Source organism: Quercus suber, unplaced genomic scaffold (genome assembly GCF_002906115.3).
Source record: "Quercus suber isolate HL8 unplaced genomic scaffold, Cork oak 2.0 scaffold_165, whole genome shotgun sequence".
NCBI classification, from domain to species: domain Eukaryota; kingdom Viridiplantae; phylum Streptophyta; class Magnoliopsida; order Fagales; family Fagaceae; genus Quercus; species Quercus suber.
The window spans coordinates 644,111-658,397 of record NW_027069626.1 but is presented as its reverse complement, the minus strand read 5'-3'; the positions used below and the strand labels follow the sequence as shown (position 1 = coordinate 658,397).

The 14,287-nt window shown below is 35.9% G+C and overlaps 2 pseudogenes; one reads left to right on the top strand and one right to left on the bottom strand.

Annotated features, from left to right (window-relative positions):
* Positions 1 to 280: 280 nt before the first annotated feature.
* On the top strand, positions 281 to 3,345 carry LOC112027372 (disease resistance protein At4g27190-like; annotated as a pseudogene).
* Positions 3,346 to 5,534: 2,189 nt separating this feature from the next.
* On the bottom strand, positions 5,535 to 13,729 carry LOC112027374 (autophagy-related protein 18f-like; annotated as a pseudogene).
* Between the last annotated feature and the right edge of the window lie 558 nt (positions 13,730 to 14,287).

Genomic DNA, 14,287 nt, shown 5'->3' with positions numbered 1-14,287 from the left:
GTTGACTTTGACTTTTTGTGTTGACCTTTGACCAAAAGTCAAAATTTTCGAAAGGGTCTATCTTGCTCAGTTTTTCGCGTAGATTCCAATTTTGGACTCCGTTTCTTCATTTGAAGCTCTGAAATTGGTCAATTGGCATGTAACCCTCGTGTTCTTGATGTTCCTATTCTATGCTTCCTCTTCCGCATCTACTCTAGCATACACAACATGGTATAACACATTGCGTTTGATAATATTCTCCATTTAACATGGTATCAGAGCTAATATTCAACAACAACAACTAGCAAGCTTCTCTGTAGTTGTGTCAGTTCTAAGGCCAACACCACTGTTAATTTGCATTCAAATCTTGCTGCTGTTGAGGAGGAGATGAAAAGCCTTACGGATCGTATAAAAGAAGTCAAACGTGAAACGGAAGCAGCGGAGAAAGAAGGAAACGAAATTAGAGCTCAAGTCGTAACTTGGCTTAAGGACGTGGAAACGCTTCAGCCTAGAGTCAATGCAATTCAAGGACAAATGTTCAACAACAAAAAGCCTTCTCGATGTTTCTTAAATTACAGAAAGCGGTATAGAGCGAGCAGAGAAGTGGAAGAAACTCTGAAAGAGATCAAAAGGCTTCTTCTTGTAGCTGGAAGTTTTGACTCTGGTTTGGTTTGTCTTACTAGAGTTCCCAGAGCAGTGGAGTGTATTCCTGGCCCTTCAATTCAAGGTCAAACAACTGCATCAAAAAAATTAGACGAGACTATGAAGGCATTGGATGATGGATTCAAAAGGATTGGTATTTGGGGACTAGGAGGAGTTGGCAAGACTACTCTGGTGAAGAACTTGAATAATGAGCTCAGAAAGGCTTCTACACAGCCTTTTGGCATTGTCATTTGGGCCACCGTTTCCAAGAAATCAGTTAAAGATGTCTAGACACAAATAGCTGAAAGATTAAATTTGGAGGTGAAAATGGGAGAAAGCGTGCAGAGAATGGCCAGTCGGCTTTATGAAAGGCCTGAGAATGAAGAAAAATTTCTACTCATTCTAGATGATGTTTGGGCGAAAATTGATTTAGACACTTTGGGTGTCCCAGGGCCTGAAGTTCATAAAGGCTGTAAGATCATATTGACTTCTCGACTTAAGGAAGTCTGTAGGGCTATGACAACCGATCTCGAAATCAAAATAGAAGTTTTAAATGATGTTGAAGCATGGCAATTGTTTTGTCAAAAGGCAGGGGATGCGGCTCATCTGGAAGAAATTAAACCATTAGCAGAAGCAATTGTAAAAGAATGTTGCAGATTACCACTAGCCATCATCACCGTGGGAGCTGCCATGAGAAAAAAGACAAAGGTCGAGTTGTGGAAGCATGCGTTAAAGGAGTTGCAAAGATCAGTGCCTTCTATAGAAGGAATTGAGGCTGAGGTCTATAAGCCGTTGAGGTTGAGTTATGACTCATTACAAGGTAACAACATAAAATCTTGTTTCTTATATTGCTGTCTATTTCCCGAGGACCATATAATTGAAATAAGGGAATTAGTACAATACTGGCGGGCAGAAGGTTTGATAGGTGAAGGACAGAATTGGGAGGATATGGACGAAGGCATTTCTTCGATTGAAAATCTGAAGGACTCTTGTTTGTTGGAAGATAGTCCCTATCCGAACACTGTGAAGATGCATGACGTTGTTCGAGATGGGTAACAGCATAACAAGGCTACCTGATTGCATGATACAATGTTCAAAGGCCTCGGTTCTGCTACTCCAAGACAATCATGCCCTTGACACGGTTCCTGAGAAATTCCTGCAAGGGTTTGAAGCACTAAGGTATTGGATCTCAGTGATACCAGCATCCGGTCATTGCCTCATTCTCTACTTCAACTTAGAGATATCCGTGTTCTTAATCTTTCCAGTTGCAGTAATCTTGAAGAACTACCCTCACTGGAAATGCTTACTAAACTTCGAGAACTTGATCTTACTGCCACGTGTATCGCAAATTTGCCAAGAGGGATTGAAAACTTGAGTGAGCTAAGGATTTTAAACTTAGACGAGACTGAAAAACTGAAAAGCATTCAACCTGGAATTATATCCAAGTTGTCTTGTTTAGACAGTCTATCCATGTGTGAAAGTGGCTTTCATTTCCGTTTGAAGGGAGAGGAAGACGGGCAGGCAACTTTTGAAGAGCTCAAATCATCCTTTAATCGATTACGTTACTTAAACATCTCATTGAATGGAATCCCATGGGACAAATTCGAAGATCTTTCCTGGATAAATAGAATGAGTTATCTTGAACTTTGTTTTTACCAAGCACAAGGAAGTGACGTCCTAATTACATTTGATGAAAAAAGTTGTTCTATCAAGAATCTTAATCTTTCTCTCTCGCAAGAATGGATTGGGTGGTTCTGGGGTAATTCAAGTTCTCTGGAAGTAGACGAATGTACAGGACTGGTTGAAATGCTTGTAGACTTCATTGAAAGTGATGTCAGCTTTGCTGGTTTGAAGTCACTTTCTATTAGAAATTGTCCAACCAGTTTAGGGCGGGGAGGAGGATGTGCTGCTCGCTGTGACCTACTACCAAACCTGGAGGAACTTCATCTCTACAATATGACAAACCTAAATAGCATTTCAGAGCTACCTTGTCATCTTGGGCTGAGATTTCATACCCTAAAATCAATAGAAGTGGAATTTTGTTCTGAGATGAAATATCTTCTCTCCTGTGGTGACTTCATTCAAACTCTACCAAACCTAGAAGTAATCAAGGTAATCGATTGTATGGACTTAGAGGAGCTCTTTAATAATGAATCAGGGCAGAACATATCTCCAGATCCTATGGTTCCAAAACTACGGATATTGCAATTGGGGCACCTTCCCTATTTCAAAACTCTTTGCAGACATGAGGAGACATGGCCGTGTCTGGAGCAGGCTGAAGTGAGGGAGTGCAAAGGTCTCAAAAGGCTGCCTCTTACTAACCAAAATGTAGGTACCATAAAAGAAATAAAAGGAGAATCAGAACGGTGGGATGCTTTGGAGTGGGATGATGACCAAACCAAATCAAGTTTGCTGCCTTTTTTCCATCCTCGGTAGTTGGGTGGCTTCGGTCAGATAAGGGCTTTGGCCCAAAGTGGTCCTTTTGATCATATGTTTGAAAATTGAGTGAGTTAAAGAGTTTGTTCATTTTCGTAGTGTGAAAGAGTATGTGCATTATTTGAGTGTGAGCACACCATTGCATGTATTGAAAATTTGGAACAATTGAGTGTCACGTTTGTGAGTTAAGATCGAAAGAGTTTTGAGTTAACCCATAATGGGTTTGAAATTGTGAGAATTTGAAGTTTGTATCTATATCTTTCATAAATGGATTTTTATTGGTGTGCCCATGGATGTCATTTAGGCATGAAGTTTTTCTTTTTTCTTTTTTCAAGAAGACGTAGGCAGGTATGAAGTTGGCGAAATGATATTGAAATCATGTTAATGTATTTTAATTTCTTGTTTATATGGATATTTATGCTAATTAAAAATTAAAATGTTGGTAGTAGAATTTCCATTATATTAAATATTCAGAATTATGGCAAGTAATAAAATAATTTCAGGTTTCCTTCTAGGCAGCCCTAATCCAACCAGATCTTGAGCACCACTCTTTTTGCTTTTTCCTTTTCATGATTTCTACTTCTTTTTTAAAGATCCATTAGGGAAAGAAATACATTTATCTTCTTCTGCAAGTTATATATCAGCTCGTCTCTTTGATTTCAAGCTTAAAATGATTCGAATAGGCAATTTATTAATAATCTTCCCAAAAAATTTCTATCTATTATGGTATTTATGTTATGCTTTTGGAGCAATATATAACTTTCCTGTACATGCAACTGTGTAGTCTGTGCTTTCCAGCTCTTTGCTGTCTGAACATAAATCACAACTTGAATCTAAATAGAAGAGCTCCTAATTTCCTGGAATTAGGTGATCTTCAGCAAATACTGAACATAATGCATAGCACCCAAAAAAGAGAGAGCTTTTAACCTGGTGTCTTTCCCCTGCATAGTACAAGAAATGCATGACCAAACTATCAATTTGTTTATACAAATAAGCAGTACAAGATTACAGGCCTGGACAACTTTCCTAGAGAAAGATAACGGTCTGTTTTGGCAAAATTTTTTGCTTTTTCTCTCAATTTAAGAAATTTTTTTTTGATATATATATATATATATATAAATTTTTTTTTTTGGAAAATAAGCTTCTCAATTTAAGAAATTTTTTTTTGATATATATATATATATATATAAATTTTTTTTTTTTGGAAAATAAGCTAACATTTTAACTTTTTGTCATATATTTAGCATAAAAGCTACAAAAAACTCTATCTTTTGAAAAATTCCATGCAAATAAACTACCGAAAACTACCAAATATCCAAATGCACACAAGATCTGATTAGTTTAAAATGCCATTTATATTAAAAAGAGAAAAAGGTTGACTCATAGTTGTAGTTCCACAGGTTCATTAATAAGTATTATATTAGAACCTTTATATTAGAACCTTTGCCATTTATATTAGAACCTTTATAAAATGCCATTTATATTAGAACCTTTGCAGAATAAGATATTTTTAGAGCTTATGCCTAATCATCCTATCCATTTAGACCATGCAATATCCTCATCTCATTAATATGTTGTTAACATGTAAATGACAATTCTTTATCACATCTCCTACTTCAGAAAATAAAAACCATTTTCCTTGAATATACAGCACTAATGCTTGGGTACAAATAGATATACCTTCAAACGTGTTTGAATATTTACTGTTTCACAGCATTGTCGAAAACTTTAAGAAAAGCTTTCCTGAATCCACAAAACCATCAACCCTTTTCAGTTTTCCCCCATAACTCATTAAAGGATGTTGCAGAAAGCCAGAGAGTAAAACTTGTAAGCACGTTTCAGTCCACAAGTGAAAAGACAACTAGTTAAAGAATCTAGGAAATCCATGACGGAACAGGAAGAAGTCCAATTAAACAAATTGTTGCAGAAAGAAGATAAGAACCCACACATGAGATTGGTCAAGCATTTCATCTTTGATAAAATGGAAAAAGAGTGGTAGCAAAATATATTTAAATTAAAAGAATAAAGAAACAGTGAGAAAGAGATTTTACAAGATGCTATTATGTACGTATTTAAAACTGGTTATTGGGAAAATATATAGACTGTTATTTACATAGTTGAGTAGATGAAATCCCAAATACATAGCATCCAAAGTTCTGCATCACTATTCTCTAAATTTCCACCCATCATATACACTGTTAAGAGAAAAGGGACAGTGTAACTCAAAACTACCAGCAGAAAATAGGGAAATTAATTAAAATGTGACGAAAAAGAAATCCAAACAAGGTAGAATGAATTTCAATATATAGATATATATATCTATATATATATAAAGCCTTCATTCAGTATAACATGTTTACCAGATTGAAAGCCAATCAATATTCAATAGTAGTATGCTCAGTAACTTCATTTACCATGTCCAACCAACCATTTAAACCAGACAAGGAACATACCTCTAATCAAACTCACCACCTTCATCTTTAAAATGATTCTCTATTTTCATGCCTTCTTTGTTACTATTTACAAACTTGAGTTGAGCCTCCATTCTTAAGCTCTTTCTATTAATTACAATCTCCTGCGATTCTTTGTATTTGGGTTGTCACTAATATTTACAAAGCCCTTGGTTCCTACTTCCTACTAGCATCCGAGGACCATTACATTCAGTTTCTTTGCTAGCATTGTGAAATTCTGCCACTACAGCAGCACTGTCAGTCATAGAGTCAAGCAAGCCAGAGCTGCTCCTACATGAATGCCTGCCGTTTCAGACAGCTCAGACCTTTGATGCTGAAGATCATTGGTTTTGCAATCTAAAGTTGGGTTCCTACATGACACAAGAAATGGTACCCAAAAATGTCAGTACAACCGTCATTGTTGTGCACAAAAAAGACAACTATCAAAAGCAGAAGAAATTATGGGTGCACATTTAAGCAAATCATATGATTTTTATTCTATTGGTAAGTTGCAAACCCACTCAATGGATCTTAAAGCCACAATCTCACCCTCTATCCCACTCTTATGAGGAGGAGGTGCTATATAAGCTAGAGCTCATTGGCACATTAAACAAAACATATAATTATTATAAGTCAGCTTTATCTAAGATAAAGTCCTTTTAGTATGATAGTGTAAAGAATCAGGTGCCCATGCATCCAAAACATAATGGTAAAGCAATGTTATATATAAGAAACAGCCACAAGCCGAAAAACCAGAATATGTAAAATAAATAGACAAAACCTAGTGTACCTTGTTTGTTGAATTTTGGGGCTTGAAGATAGTCAAAAACTGGACCAAGTCTTTTGACCTTGCTTCAATCATGCAAGCTGGGATTCCTTCAATTTCAATTTCTCAGCAGGAAGAATTTTCTTCATTCATTTTGCTGCCTTCCACCATCATTGTTTGAAAGTACATCTGGCTAGCAAATTTACAAGAACAAGGGAGATGTCAGACATCAAACACAATGTACGCATGATTGAACAAGCACACTATTCCATTCCGCCAGAAAACAAATACCTCATGTTTTGCCCACAACAGGGTCCAAGGCTGATGCATATGCAGTTCAGCTTCTGATATATAGAAATGATGTTTCTCCTCAGGACTGATTTTTGCTTTCATGAATGCACCCCCAGCTTCAGGATAGATGCTATTTCCTTTCTTCAATAATTCAGGATGTACTTTCTTGCTGTCTGAATTCCCGATCTCACCATATATGTCAATATTATCTTCTCTATCTTCAGTTTTGTTTTTGACATATATTCCGCTTTTGGATTGCCTCAACAGCCAATCTTGCATCACATTCTAGAGCTGACTCAGGTGCAGTGCTTAATCCAGACACAAAAGGAGTTGGATCTAGACAAGTTGATGTTCACAACACATATTATACCATACAACTAGGAGGAGGAAAAACCAAAAGGTAGTAATTTTCCATAGAAGAGCTGCAATCCTCAAATAAAGCATTGCCTTTGCAATTGTGGAAATATGAAGCAATGGCTCCAGAAAGGAAACTCATCCTGCCAGTTGCATCTGCTGCAGCACCACTAACAGTGCCTTTCCTTCCATTCTTTTGATTAGGTGGTCAACTTACCACAGGCTTAGCCATAACACCCTAATAGCTATTTTTGGTGGTAAAACTAGGGCAACAGCAGACTGGAAGTTTACTGATCCGTTGAAAGGATTTATAGCAAACAAATTGAGTGTCCCCCTTGATGAGTTAATCATAATCCAGTTGCTGTTGTCACAGAAGTTGATATCCTGTATGACCTAAAAAAACCGAAAAAGCATATAAGCACTTGACAATAATGACATATTCAGGAAGGAACCATGAAAGAATTATCTAACACTGCATTTGTAAAACCATGTTGTAGCCTGGAAAGATGTACATAAGATGCACCAGCATCAGATGCAGAGGAGTGTATGAGATTGTCCAAGCATTATTTTGAAAACATTTATGTTGTGCCACTAGGGTCAAAGCATAATGCTGAAATGGGACTCTTGTATGCCCTGAACTGGGCAATAACAACTTTGCTTATAATATCTTTGATAATGACCTGAAAAACATAAGAAAACAATAAGAAAGCTAGGGAAATTAGCTGAGATATCAAAAGGATCATGCAAGTATTAGTTCATAAAATAACTTCTCTAGTAAATACCACAGCAGCATGATCTACCACAGACTAAGTTGCTACTGTGTTCATTGAAGATCAAAATTGGAGTGACATAGGTAATAAATCAATTCATCATCTATGCCAAAGACAATGTTGCTACCATGTTCACTCACCGAAGGGAGGAAAAAAAAAAAAAGGTTGCTACCATGTTCAGTAGAAGGTAACCAATTCCTCAAAATGGACTTAATGATTCATATGATAGGTTAACCATAACAAGATTTGTCACACAGCTTCCGTTATGCAATATAATGCATTCACCTAGGTAAAGGAGCACAGGCAAAGTAAAAGTGTATGACCTCTAGTCAAGCTTGCAAACACAGTGAATACAGAGATAAAAGGGAAGGCATATAGATGTGGATTCAATGAGAAGAAAAAACAAAACTCAAGAAAATCATGTACCCATAAGCAAGCCATCGGGGACCCATAAACTTTAGGACATGAACATAAGATTGAGATCACAGGGAATGAAACCAAACAGCAGTAGGCAAAAAACTGAGGTTTAAGTCTTGTGTAAATGTATGATCAGAATTATGGTAAGTAATAAAAAAATTTCAAGTTTCCTTCTACGCAACCCTACTCCAACCAGATCTTGAGCACCGCTCTTTTTACTTTTTCCTTTTCATGATTTCTTCTTCTTTTTTAAAGATCCATTAGGGAAAGAAAAACATTTATTTTCTTTTGCAAGTTATATATCAGCTCATCTCTTTGGTTTCAAGCTTAAAATGATTCGAATAGGTAATTTATTTATAATCTTCCCAAAATTTTTATTGTCCTATCTTTTCTGTTATATATGTTATGCTTTTGGAGCATTATAACTTTCCTGTACATCATACATGTAACTGTGTAGCCTGTGCTTCAAGCTCTTTTCTGTCTGAACATAAATTACAACTTGAAACTAAATAAAAGAGCTATTAATTTCCTGGAATTAGGTGATCTTCAACAAATACAAAGCACCGCTACATAATTCATAGCACCCAAGAAAAAGAGAGTTTTTTGCTGGTGTCTTTCACCTACATACTAGGATGCATGGATACTCAATTTTTGCGCACATACCCGTATTTGATACATATCGTACCAGATATCTCTAAGATACATACCCAGTCATTTAAAATATAAATACACACACACACACCAATGCATCTAGGATACACCTGTGATATGACTTGGATATCGTTCTAACCCAACCCCTGATAGTGAAAGATAGCCCAAACTTGTAAGAGTTTTTATTTATATGTTTTATATATTGGTTTCAATGTTAAACACTTACCTAGTTATCTATTATTACTCTTTTTGATCTTGGTTTGTTTTCTAAACATCATTTAAGGTCCATGGATTCACTTTATTATCCATTATTACTTTTAAATTGATATATGCTTAACAATATATAAAATAAATGCTTATGCAAATAAGCTACCAAAAACTACCGCATACCCAAATGCAAGCAAGGTTTGATTAGTTTAAAATGCCATTTATATTAAAAAGAAAAAAGGTTGACTCATATTTGTAGTTCCACAGGTTCATTAATAAGTATTATATTCATTGAAATCGGCTTATCAACTGATTAGATTAAAATGCCATTTATATTAAGTCCTTTGAAGAATAAGATATTTTTAGATCTAATGCCTAATTGTTCTAGTCACCCTATTCATTTATATTACTATGTTTGTTTACATGTAAATGACAATTCTTTATCACATCTCCTACTTTAGAAAATAAAAAACATTTTCCCTGAATATACAGCACTGATGCTTGGGTACAAACAGATATTGCTTCAAACATGTTTGAATATTTATTACTGTTTCACACCGTTTTTGACAACTTTAAGAAAAGCTTTCCTGAATCTATTAAAGCATCAACCCTTTTCCCCTATAACTCAGATATTGCAGAAAGCCAGAGGGTAAAATTTGTAAGCACGTTTCAGTCCATAAGTGAAAAGATCAACTGGTTAAAGAATCTAGAAACTCCATGATAGAACAGGAAGGAATCCAATTAAGCAAATTGTCACAGAAAGAAGATAAGAACAAAGAACCCACACATGAGATTGGTCAAGCATTTCATCTTTGATAAAATGTAAAAAGAGTGGTAGCAGAATAAATTTTTAAAAGAATAAAGAGAAAGAGATTTTACAATATACTATTATGTACATATTTACAACTGGTTATTGAGAAAAAATATACTGTTATTTACAAAGTAGTAGATGAAATCCCAACTACATAGCATCCACAGTTCCACATCAGTATTCTCTAAATTTCCACCCATCATATTAACACTGTTAAGAGAAAAGGGACAAAGTGTAACTCAAAACTACCAGCAAGAAATAGGGAAATTAATTAAAATGTGACTAAAAAAAATCAAAACAGGGTAGAATGAAATTCATCTCTACCAGATCGAAAACCAATCAATATTTAATACTAATAAGCTCAGTAACTTCATTTTTTATGTCCAACCAACCATTTAAACCAGACAAGGAACATACCTCCAAACTAACTCACCAACTTCATCTTTAAAATGGGTCTCCATTTTCAGGCTGTCTTTGTAACTATTTACAAACTTGAGTTGAGCCTCCATTCTTAAGCTCTCTTGATTATTTACAATCTCAAGCGAGTCTTTGTTTTTGGGCTGTCACTAATATTTACAAAGCCCATGGTTCCTACTAGCATCTGAGGACCACTACATTCAGTTTCTTCGCTAACATTGTGAAATCCTGCCACTGCAGCAGCACTGTCAGTCATAGAGTCAAGCAAGCCAGAGCTGCTCCTACATGAAAGCCTGCTGTTTCAGACAGCTCAGACCTCTGATGCTGAAGCTCATTGGTATTGCAATCTAAAGCTGGGTTTCCGTATGAGGACTACTACATTCAGTTTCTTCGCTAACATTGTGAAATTCTGCCACTGCAGCAGCACTGTCAGTCATAGAGTCAAGCAAGCCAGAGCTGCTCCTACATGAAAGCCTGCTGTTTCAGACAGCTCAGACCTCTGATGTTGAAGCTCATTGGTATTGCAATCTAAAGCTGGGTTTCCGTATGACACAAGAAATGGTACCCAAAAATGTCAGTACAACCCTCATTGTTGTGAACAAAAAAGATAATTTACAAAGTGATCAAAAGCAGAAGACATTATGGGTGCACTTTTAAGCAAATCATATGATTTTTATTCTATTGGTAAGTTGCACACCCACTCAGTGGATCTTAAACCCACAACCTCACCCTCTATCCCATTCTTATGAGGAGGAGGTGTTGTATAAGCTAGAGCTCATTGGCACATTAAACAAGACATATAATTATTATATGTCAGCTTTATCTAAGATAAAGTCCTTTTAGTATGATAATGTAAAGAATGGGATAGTCACAAACTGGAACCAAGTCTTTTGACCTTGCTTCAATTATGCAAGTTGGGATCCTTTCAAGTTCAATTTCTTCGTTGGAAGAATTTTTTTCATTCATTTTGGTGCCTTCCACCATCATTGATTGAAAGTATATCTGGCAAGCAAATTTACAAGAACAAGGGAGATGTTAGACATCAAACAAAATGTATGCACGATTGAACAAGCACAATATTTCATTCCACCAGAACACAAATACCTCATGTTTTTCCCACAATGGGGTCCAAGGCTGATGCATCTGCAGTTCAGCTTCTGGTATATAGAAATGATGTTTCTCCTCAGGACTGATTTTTTGCTTTCATGAATGCACCCCCAGCTTCAGGATAGATGCTATTTCCTTTCTTCAATCATTCAGGATATATTTTATTGCTGTCTGAATTCCCAATCTCACCATATATGTCAATATCTTCTCTGTCTCTCTTCAGTTTTTTTTCTGACATATATTCCACTTCTGGATAGCCTCAACAACCAATCTTGCATCACATTCTGGAGCTGACTCATGCACAGTGTTTAATCCAGACACAACAGGAGTTGGATCTAGACAAGTTGATGTTCGCAATGCATATTCCACAGTACAACTAGGAGGAGGAAAAACCAAAAGAGACTAATTTGTCTTTGAAGAGCTGCAATCCACAATTAAAGCATTGCCTCTGCAATTGTGGAAGATGAAGCAATAGCCCCAGAAAGGGAACTCATCCCGCCAGTTGCAGCTGCTGCAGCACCACTTACAGTGCTTTTCCATCCATTCGTTCCATTCCTTATTCTGTTGATTTATGAGCAGGTGGCCAACTAACCGCAGTCTTAGCCATAACACCCAAACTGCCATTTTTGGTGATAAAACTAGAGCATCAGTAGACTGGAAGTTTACTGATCCTCTGAAAGGATTTATAGCAAACAAATTGTGTGTCCACCTTAATGAGTTAATCATAATCCAATTGGTGTTGTCACTGAAATTGATATCCTCTATGACCTAAAAAAACCCAAAAAACATATAAGCACTTGACAATAACAACGACATATTCAGGAAGAAACCATGAAAGAATTATCAAACACTACATTTGTAAAACCACGCTGTAGCCTGTAAATATGTACATAAGATGTACCAGTATGAGATGCAGAGGAGTTTATGAGATTTTCCAAGCATTATTTTGAAAACATTTATGTTGTGCCACTCGGATCAAAGCATAATGCTTAAATAGGACTTGTGAGTGTCCTGAACTGGGCAATAACAAATTTGCTTACAATATCTTTGAAAATGACCAGATAAACACAAGAAAACAATAAGAAACCTAGGGAAAAATTAGTGAGATATCAAAAGGGATCATGCCAGTATTAGTTCATAATATAACTTCTCTAGTAAATATCACAACAGCATGATCTACCACAGACTAAGTTGCTACTGTGTTCATTGAAGATCAAAAATGGAGTGACATAGGTAAGAAATCAATTCATCATCTGTGCTGAAGACAATGTTGCTACCATGTTCACTCACCGAAGGGAGGAAAATAGAAAATAAAAAGGTTGCTACCTTGTTCAGTAGAAGGTAACCCATGCCTCAAAATGGACTTAATGATTCATATGATAGGTTAACCATAACTAGATTTGTCACACAGCTTCCATTATGCAATATAATTCATTCACCTAGGTAAAGTAGCACAAGCAAAGTAAAAGTATATGACCTCTAGTCAAGCTTGCAAACATAGAGAATACAGAGATAAAGGGGAAGGCATATATATGTGGATTCAATGAGAAGAAAAAACAAAACTCAAGAAAATCATGTACCCATAAGCAAGCCATCAGGGACCCATAATCTTTAGGACATGAACATAAGATTGAGATCACAAGGAATGAAACCAAACAGCAGTAGGCAAAAAACTGTCACTCACTGGATCATGGCAGTTTGGGATGCTCCCATTGCAAGGAGTGGTTAACCCATTATCAATGTTTCTATTCTGCCTATAGAACGGGACCCATCAGAACAAAATTGTCTTAATGTCTCTTTGATGCAATTGGTTTTGGTAGCATTTGCATGAATGAAACTTGGTCATGGACATTATTTGCATCCTCAACATCCCACACCTGGAATCTCCCTCACCCTCTAACTTGTGAAGCCCAGCCCATGTAGCTCTCACTTTGAAACAACAAATCTATATACATATTGTCTACTCAGTGTGAAACTATCAAAGACAAAATAAAATATTGAGTCAAAAATTTCCAACCAAATAGCTATATTGTAATCAATTTTGAAATTTAAAAAAAAAAAAAAAATTAATCTTTCACTAAAGCATAAAAGAACCTCACTTACACACACTGCATGTCCAAATTCAAGTACATCTGGTCTCACATAATTATGAATTTAATTTATGTGCAAATTCCTTGCAAATATGCAACTATTTTCATGAACATTTGAAATTCTTATATAGGACAAGCTGCCAAGAACTAAATCCATTTACTTCTTTTTTTGTAACTAACCGTACAATAACTAAATCGTCGTTTGGGCAGAGGCTTGCCACGAAGTTGTTTGCAAAACTTCGCCGGACCGCCGTCTCTCCCGTGCATTTGCCGTTCTGACGAGTCGTCTTCCAGTACCTGAGACTGAGATTTCGTGGGTCCAAAGAGACTCATTAAGGCCAAGGCCCAACCCAATTTAATAATTTAAAAAATAAATAAATAAAGAAGAGGAACGAGAAGAAGAAAGGAGCAGTCCGGTCCAGTTTGTTAGCCTAATTTCAAAACCATGCTCAGTTAACAAGCCCAGCCCAATTTAGGTTCTTGTTACAACTTTCTGTTGAGAGTCTTGAGACTTGGGTACATTTGAGTTTTTTTTTTTTCTCTGAAGTTGCATATTATGTTTATTAGTTATTAAATTATTTTTTATTAAATGTTAGGATATATTTTCTTGAAACAAGGATAAGTCAAGAGGTGCTATTTCAATCAATTAAGTTAAAAGGCTTTGTCTGAAAAAAAAAAAAAAAAAAAAAAAAGTTAAAAGGCTCTTGGGCTGAGGTTCAAGCCTCTATGAGGGAGCTTTATACATATATATAATTATATTGAAGTAGAGTAAAATTTCTATCTTATCAAAAAAAGAAAAAAAGAAAAAAAGGCTCTTGGCCAAAGGATAAGATTTAACAATAATTCAATTTAGGGCAAACTTTATCATCTAAGTTTCAAAAAATTAAATTCTAATCCAA